The sequence below is a fragment of the Podarcis vaucheri genome (genome assembly GCF_965113315.1).
Source record: "Podarcis vaucheri genome assembly, chromosome: 6".
In the NCBI taxonomy this organism is placed as follows: Eukaryota; Metazoa; Chordata; class Lepidosauria; order Squamata; family Lacertidae; genus Podarcis; species Podarcis vaucheri.
In genome coordinates, this window is record NC_138764.1 from 53,506,844 (window position 1) to 53,516,474 (window position 9,631).

Below are 9,631 nucleotides of genomic sequence, written 5' to 3' on the forward strand. Positions count from 1 at the left end.
TGGAAATGTCTGAGAGTTAAACACTGTTGGTGCAAGAACTCCCAGAAGTTAATTAAAAAATATTTGCCTCTTGCTGATATAAGACCAAAGGTAGCTGCAAGACAGGTTGGTGTCTTTACTTTTCCTCTCCTCCTGTTGATTTGATTGTATGTAAGTATCTCTTTGTGATTGTTGTCTTCTTTTTGTCCAACATCTCCCCCCCCATTAACTGTTATGTACATTAAGCTTAATTGGTTTGAGAGGCATTTCTCACTAAAATAGTCCCACTAATCTATCCCCTTGTGTTCTAAGGATGTTTAGCAAGGTTTTAAGAGGACGAGATGGTTGGATAGTGTTCTCGAAGCTACCAGCATGAGTTTGACCAAACTGCAGGAGGCAGTGGAAGACAGGAGTGCCTGGCGTGCTCTGGTCCATGGGGTCACGAAGAGTCGGACATGACTAAATGACTAAACAACAACAACAAGTTTCATGTCCCCTGGACTTTGGAGAAGGAAATCCAAAATTCCCCACTTTCTAAATATTTTTAGATTGTTGATATCACTGACGCTGGAAAAAACAACTTTCCTAAGGTGAAAAGTGAACAGTCTTCTGAGAAACTGCATCTCATATGCTTTACCTATAAATGAGTGGATTCCTCCAGAGGAATGCAAAACACTGATAATAAAATCATTGTTGCAGTACGAACAGATCTGGTGGCAATGTAAAACATTTCACAGAGTGCGAGTGATATTTACTTCCATTGAATATAAATCCTGCATTTTAAATACTGTACAGAAGTTTCTGTTGAGTCAGAGTCTGATTCTGCTGTAATACCGAATCAGCTTTATACTGCTGCATCTCCACAGGAATTGTTAATGAAGATAAATTTATGGTGGCTATGAAACGTTATTGTATAATCAATACAGATTAAACAGAGCCAGTCTTGAACTAAATAGTTGATAAGTAATTTACCTGAAAAGGGGTGGGGTCAATGATCCACATCTAGATGCAAAAATCAAATTTATAATCCTATTACCATTTGCCCTGAAATGAAAGCGAAGGCAAATGCTTTAGAAAAGGGACCATTATGTTACTTATTTCCTCAAGGTACCAAGAACCTGAAAGGAAGTTATTGCAAAATGATGTTTCAATGGCATTCGAGTTCCATTTAAATAAATACTAGAGATGCAATTTTGCTATACCTTTCTCTTTCCAATTTTATTTAATGTCTGTGGAACTGTAGGGGTTGTGTCTAAATCTTTAAAATATTTCAAAATATGACAGGATACGCTTTACAATCCCATGGGAATCCTGCTATTCAGCTGCTTACACTACAATTATGTATGTGTCTACTCAGAAGTAAGCCCCTTTGAATTCACTGAGACTTAGGTGTATAAAGAAAGCAAATATGAAATTGGTGTGAAAATATTAGACATGGTAAGGATGGAAGTGGTATATGGTATGTTGGGGAAATTCCAAATTGCCAGCAGCAAATGGTTGGCTATTGAGACTGCAGAAAATGATCGATGGTATAACATTAACAAATGTTATATGTATATGTAAAGGCTCTCAAAATCTGAACCACATTTCTGATTTTTTGGGTCTTATCTTAATTGTTTCAGTATTGACTTGTGAAACATACAGTGCAATCCTAAGCATGTCTACTCAGAAGTAAGCCCTAGTGAATTCCCTGAGTATTACTCCCAGGCTGGTGGGTTTAGGACTCCAGCCTCATTCAGTACATTGCCTTAGGAAAATAACTTGATTAGCTGTAGCTTTCTTGCATTTAAAAAGCAGGAAAGAAAACCAAGAAAATAGATTCCATTTTGTCAGTGTGTGCAGCCCAACCACAGTTATTTGAAATAAAGACTCTCCTCCCTGAAAGAGAGGGGAGGGGTTGTGGTCGGGAGCCCGAGCTCCGCCTGGCAGGGGGCGTAGCCCCCTGCCTCCTGCTCACCTGGCTGGCGCTCACGCCCCTTCGGTGGCCATCCAACCAGGTGCCGCGGAGGGGGCGTGTTCAGCAGCCTTTTTGCTGCAGCGCCAGCCTTTCTCCGGCCTCATTCCCTCGTCGTCGCCGCTGCTATGACAAGAAATTTCGGAGGAAAGCTTCCCGGATCCCCTTAGCACGCTGGGATCAGATTGAGAGCGGTATCTGGTCAGTGGCGGTTGGCCCATACGTAGAGAAGAAACCAGCCGACCCATATCGGTCGGCCAGGAATGAGCAGAAAAAGGATTACAGGCGTCGCGTATGCTGGGAGTACAATAAAGGGTTGTGTCAAAGGCCATCTTGTAGATTCCCGCACGAATGTGAGAGATGCGCCGGGGCTCACCCCGCCACATCCTGCTTTAAAGGAGGGAGGCAGCCCTTTCGAGGAGGCCGGGGGTTCCATCAGCCCAGTCCCAGGGGAGCCCCCGCAGCCGGGAACAGGAGATGAGATAATCCTGGAATTGGCCTTCTCCCCTATTAAGCTTGCCCCCCTTTGTAACCTTTTGGCCTTTTACCCGGATAAAAATGCGGCATCCTATCTGCGAGAAGGGTTTTCCAGCGGGTTCCGAATTCCTATTGCAGGTTCGTTGATTTCGAAGGATTCACCAAACCAAAAATCAGTTAGGGAAAGGCCAGATGTTGCCGAACGCAAGATAGCCAAAGAAGTTAGCGCAGGCAGGGTAGCAGGCCCGTTTGACAGCCCTCCCATTCCAAACCTGCACATATCCCCACTAGGTATTGTGCCCAAGAAAACCCCCGGGGAATTTAGACTCATTCACAACCTCTCTTACCCGAAAGGCGGATCAGTTAATGATGCCATCCCTCCTGAGCTATGCACGGTCAAGTATCCTTCCTTTGATCAGGCAGTTAAGCTAATTCGTAGTTTCGGACGCGGAGCTCTGTTGGCAAAGTGCGATATCGAATCGGCCTTCCGCCTTCTGCCAGTCCACCCCAGCGACTTTAGGTTGCTGGGTTTCAAATTTCAAGGAAAATATTACGTTGACAGGGCCATGCCAATGGGATGTTCAGTGGCCTGCTCGGCTTTTGAGGCCTTCAGCACATTCTTGGACTGGGCTCTGCGATTCAGGTCAAATTCCCCTGGGGTCACACATTACCTGGACGATTTTCTTTTCGTGGGCGGCCCCGACACGGATGAATGCGCATCCTTACTTAAGGCCTTTGCAGTCTTAGCCCGGGATTTGGGGGTTCCACTTGCAGCAGAGAAAACGGAGGGACCCACCACACGACTCACTTACTTAGGCATCGAATTGGATACCGTGGCTCAGACATCACGCCTCCCTGTAGAAAAGATTGAAGCCCTTAGGAAATTAATTCAGGACACTCTCAAACTTAAGAAGATTACGCTTAGGCAGATTCAGTCGTTATTAGGTCACTTTAATTTCGCGTGCAGAGTGGTATCCCCCGGACGCCCCTTCTGTGCCCGCCTGAATAGATTGTCAATCGGTCTTAGACACCCGCTTCATCGGGTTCGCCTTCCAAGGTCGGTCAAGTTAGATCTCGAGGTGTGGATGGCCTTCTTAGCAAATTACAACGGGGTGTCGCTATGGCAGGACGTTCTGAACTTGTCTTCAGACTTCCAGGTACAATCAGACGCTGCCGGGTCCATCGGCTTCGGCCTGTACTTCAAAGGGCGTTGGTGTGCTCAGCGCTGGCCGACGGCCTGGTTAGGCCAGGCCATCACACGGGATCTCACCTTTCTCGAGTTCTTTCCCATAGTTGTGGCTGTTCACATTTGGACGGAGGAGTTCCGGGACCATCGTGTGTGTTTCAGGACCGACAACCTAGCGGTGGTGAACATTCTCGCCAGGCAGTCATCTCGGTCCGAGAGGGTTTCCTCTCTTTTGCGGGCCTTCGTCCTCCGTTGCCTTGAGTGCAATATAATATTCTCAGCCAAATTTGTACCCGGAGCCAATAATGACATAGCCGATGCCTTGTCTCGATTCCAGATTCCTCGCTTCCGGTCGCTTGCACCTGGAGCACAACAGTTGCCCGAACCCTTTCCGGAGTACCTGTGGAACGTTGGAGACGCAAAGTGATACAGGGAGTATTAGCGTCCGTGGCACCTTCCACGCTCAGGTCCTACAAGAAGGCCTGGAGCGATTTCATGGGTTTCAGGTTTAGGTTATCCGGGTTCTCATATAACGTACCTCCCAACACGGACGACGTTTTGCAGTATCTGTCGCATCTCGACGACCTGGGACGTGCCCCGAAAACATTGAAGATCCATGTAGCAGCCATCAGCTTCTTTTCAAAAGCTACATTTGCTCATGACCCGTGTAACGACTTCATGATACGTAGGGCTATCGAGGGTTGGAGCAGATTACAGCCTCCCAGGGATGAAGGCCGTAAGCCGATTTCTTACGGGTTGTTGTGTCAAATTCGCAAAAAACTCAGGTTAATCTGCTGGTCCAGGTTCGAAGCACGTCTTTTTTCTGCAGCATATGCTATCACCTTCTTCGGCGCATTAAGGGTTGGGGAGGTGGTGTTTGAAGTTAGTGCTCGGGGTCCACACCGCGGACTCCTGTGCGAGGACGTGCAGCTTTCTAGCTCTTCCGTATCCGTGCTCATACGACAATCCAAGACAGATCAGGCAGGCAAGGGTGTCCTGGTCAAACTCTCAGCGTCAACACAGCAGGGCCCATGTCCGGTAAAGGACACTAGACGGTATCTCGACCTTAGGCCATCTGTCCCGGGTCCGTTTTTGATTCATGAGGATGGGTCTCCCATGTCGAGATACCAATTCACCAGAGTACTGCGCAAGGCGATCGAGTCCTGTGGACTATCTGCCCAAGAGTACGCTGCGCACTCCTTCAGGATTGGTGCCGCAACCACGGCAGCGCATTTAGGTCTACCGGCGGATAGGATCAAAGAAATGGGCCGGTGGAGATCCAATGCTTATAAGTCCTACATTCGCTAGTATGCGTCCAGTCGTCGGGCTCCACTGACCTGCCGTCTTTTCTGTCTTTACCCCTAGCTTTGCTCAGAAGAAACGTGTGGATCTGCGGCCACAGTATCGTTCATTGGGCCCGCGTACGTGCAGCAAGCTGCGGCCTGGCGCCTAACCTTGGCCTCCCAAATGATGTTCGAGTTTCCTGGTTTGCGAGAAGAGGCATGCGATGGGAGGAGCTTATGCCTTTGCTGCGGGAGAAAGTTGCCAACTTTGGCCCTCCCGATGCCATTGTGATACAGTTGGGAGAGAATGACTTAACCAATCGAAAGAGTGCGGACTTGTTGGGAAGCATAAAGAGAGACTTGAATGCATTGGCAGCCTTGTGCCCCAGAACGACGGTGTTCTGGTCTTCCTTCCTGAAAAGAATCGAGTGGCGCGGTGCGCAAAGTTGTTTGGCCATTGAGAGAACCAGGAAACTCGTAAATCGGGCGGTAGCCCGTTGGGTGTGTTTTATGAGTGGCCGTGTCATCCGGCATGATCGTATCCGCATTAGCGAACAAGCTCTATACCGGAACGATGGTGTTCATTTATCAGACTTGGGGAGCGACATTTGGCTAGCTAGTGTCAGCAAAAACATCTGGGATTGGTTACAGCAGTGAGGGTATTGGCGGCGAGCCTTTAGCTCGAGTGGCGGTTAGGCATTGGAATAATGTGTTGTGGTGTGTCGAAGTGCTAGGTACGGCCATCGCCTATGCCTTCAATTCTGTAGGGGTATTCCGTTAAAGGAATCTGGGGGTCGTGTATTCCGTCCGATGCCTGCTTGGCGGGAGGCCTTGGCACGTCCCTCGGTGACAACAGGGGTGAGCCTATAGTCGGATTAGCATCGACAGGCTCCATCTACTGGTGAATAACCCACTTGCTTCGATCCAATGCCTAAGCCAATACCTTTTCCATTGCTGTAATCAATAAAGTTGTGGCCTTTTCTTGCCCATTAACCATATTTCACGCGTCCTAGTGTCTTTATTCCCCTACACGGGGGTCGGGTCCTCGAACCACAAAGACTCTCCTCCCTGAAAGAGAGGGGAGGGGTTGTGGTCGGGAGCCCGAGCTCCGCCTGGCAGGGGGCGTAGCCCCCTGCCTCCTGCTCACCTGGCTGGCGCTCACGCCCCTTCGGTGGCCATCCAACCAGGTGCCGCGGAGGGGGCGTGTTCAGCAGCCTTTTTGCTGCAGCGCCAGCCTTTCTCCGGCCTCATTCCCTCGTCGTCGCCGCTGCGTGAAGTCACCCGCCCTCCACTCCCTTTAGTTAGGGCTTAGGTTCTTGGCCTTGCTATGGACCTTAGGTTGGTCGCCCTGGTTGCCTGGGGGGCCTGGTAGGAGTTTTTCCACTTAGCGCTAGGCTATTTGGTTTTTTCGCCTACCTCGTAGCAATCGTCACAACTTTTGTGGTATTGGTGGGTAGGTTAGGCATTGGAATAATGTGTTGTGGTGTGTCGAAGTGCTAGGTACGGCCATCGCCTATGCCTTCAATTCTGTAGGGGTATTCCGTTAAAGGAATCTGGGGGTCGTGTATTCCGTCCGATGCCTGCTTGGCGGGAGGCCTTGGCACGTCCCTCGGTGACAACAGGGGTGAGCCTATAGTCGGATTAGCATCGACAGGCTCCATCTACTGGTGAATAACCCACTTGCTTCGATCCAATGCCTAAGCCAATACCTTTTCCATTGCTGTAATCAATAAAGTTGTGGCCTTTTCTTGCCCATTAACCATATTTCACGCGTCCTAGTGTCTTTATTCCCCTACACGGGGGTCGGGTCCTCGAACCACAACCAAAGGATTTGGACAATGGCCCAATAACTGGATTTTCAAATAGATGAGAATCCCATAGAGCTATAGTTGCATTGGCACGCACTTCATAGCCACAATTGGATAATTTGGACTTTCAGGTGAAAATGATGTTGCATAAGGAGTCTATTCTTTAATTCTGCACCTACTTGGGGGGGGGTTAAGTCTAATTGAAACCAAGGGGAAATATTACTGAGTAGACATGCATAGGATTGCGTCTATCATCTATTGATGATAGATGATACAATTCGGCATTTATTGTTATGTAACTCACATCTTGGCTGTGAAGACCCGCTCCCTGCCTTGAAGACTTTCCATCACCTGGCCTGGAAGGGCCCAGTTGCCAAAGCTGAGGCTGCTGAAAAGGCCAGAGACCATCTTGACTGGCTCTTGGCTGCAGACCCAGGTCACTGAGCCTGAATTTCCACAGCCACCACCTGCCATGAACCACTATTAGTAGGATTGGCAGCAACAGCAGCAGTGAAAGTGCACTACAGTGGTGCCTCGCAAGACGAAAAGAATCCGTTCTGTGATTCTCTTCGTCTAGCGGTTTTTTCGTCTTGCGAAGCAAGCCCATTGACGGATTAGCGGAGTAGCGGATTTGCGGTATTAGCGCTATTAGCGGCTTTTAGCGGCTTATCTGCTGATCAGATCAGCTGATAAGTGGCTTAGCAGCTTAGAAAAAGGGGGGAGGAGGAAAAAAACACAGCAGGAACTCGCAAGACATTGTCGTCTTGCGAAGCAAGCCCATAGGAAATTCGTTTTGCGAAGCACCTCCAAAACGGAAAACTCTTTCATCTAGCGAGTTTTCCATCTTGCGAGGCATTCGTCTTGCGGGGCACCACTGTACCTAATGAAAATGCCGCATTTCCCAACCAACAATATATTGCAGTGTTAGCGCTTTGAAAAAGTGATGATTGTGAAACAGAGAGGAAAACCTGATGCGACATTAAATGTGTCCTTGCGTTTAAGGTGCAGGGTTTATAAAATGCAAATTACATCAGCAGTGAAGGGAGTGCTGATTATTAACAGGATCAATGAAGATTTGCCCTGATGTAAATAAGAGGAGGATTGTATTAGGATTATATTCCCTTTCCACACCTGCTATAGTTATCACCCCCTCCCAAGATGATGCACATTAGATGCAATTGGGTCCTGAGTGCTTTCTCCTCCTTCAGGGATCATATCTGGATCCTGTGGAACAACTGTGCCTTTTATTTGGCTTTGTTTTATTATCTGGAAACTATATACCTCAATATAGTTGCCTTAAACCAAGTCATCAACTTCAGATAAGTTAATTTGAAGCTTGCAATCTTTTACTGCACTCCATATCGGTTCCCTGTCAGTTGCAAATCCATTTTGAGTGCTAATTTCCTTCGTCAGAAGCTTGCTGTTTATTTAATTCCTTTGTCAAACATGGATTTGCTTCATGCAGATCCATAAAATTAATAGATTAAACGCATGCACCTTTACTTCATGTTTATAGTTTTCTGTTTTTTATTCCAAATTATCTATTGCTTCCTCTACAGTAATCTAAATATATTCAGTTAGCGTGAATTAATCAGCAATGTTACTCTGCAGGGCGAATGAATCCCAGGACTATTTAGGCACATCTCCTAATTCACAGTCTTAAGTCACCCACAGGTCTTGTCGTAAATTCAGAGCTTGACGTAGACTCTGCTGTCACTCACCTTTGTCAACCAGATAATGACAGCCCTGCTGTTCACATTATTGCTTATATCACTGTAAAAGAGAGTTCCTTCCAAAATCCTTTCTGTACTTATGAAAAGGGATAAAGCATCACTGGATTTCTCAGCTTGCTACAAGGGCTAAACACTACGATTGTTGGTTGGGGGCTAAACACCCATTTGCATCTTGTAGCATCTCAGACATGCTGTGTGAAAGGTGGGGAGGGTGAAGTAGGACAAAAAGATCTCTAAGATCTTTTTCAGTCCTCTGGTCCTCTGATTCTACTCACACGCAGCAAAATGATGTGGTAAAGTGAGAACTCTGAGGTTGTAGAGTGGATGGAATTCAATTCTAGGCTGAATGCTATCATACATTTTTTAAAAAATACACACACAACATTTCTCTCAGACTGCAAATAGAAAACAGCACACATGGGTGTAGACTCAGCTAGAACCTTTGTCCCCGATGTGCTAGATTTCTGGAGTTTGTTTTTAACATTTTGGAGTTTGTATCGGGAGGTTTTTAATGCTTGAGGGTTTTATTATGTTTTTATATGTATTGTAAGCCACCCAGAGTGGCTGGGGAAATCCAGCCAGATGTGTTGGGTATAAATAAAACAACAACAACAGCAACAACATGGAGCTTTTAATTGGAGGGGGATCATTTAAAAATGGTAGCCCTCTCTTACAATCTGGTAGTCCCAACTCTTCACCTTATGAGTTCAGAATTCCACACCCTCATTCTGCTTATAAGTCCAGGCCTGACCAATTTGCACCACCAATCAGACCTAAGCAGATCCCATAAGCATCCTAAAGAGGAGGGGCATTGCAGCTGATAACCTTGCCGATGCCATCCTCTAACGCCCTTTACGCAGTTTTTCCTAGACAATGCAAGGGTTTGTCTGAATGCCTAAACGTGCCTTCTCCTGATATCTCATTGTTGTCCTTCCACTTTGATGTCCCCAGCTTTAGAAGGATCCCCGAAGCCTTTGAAAGGGAAGAGGAGGAGGGGGGGTGTCCTCAATGAACGCCTTCTTGTTTCCATTCTCGCTTCTATTGCTTGAATGCTGAATGAAGGAAGCCACAGTGTGATGTTGTTTTGGGTGTAGGTGGGATTTAATGGTCTGCGAATATACTTTTTTTTAAAAAAAGTCAAGGAACAAAGGCACGAGGAAGGGACAGATGGCAAGCAATAAAACCCATTCCCCTTCATTAGAGATGCAAGT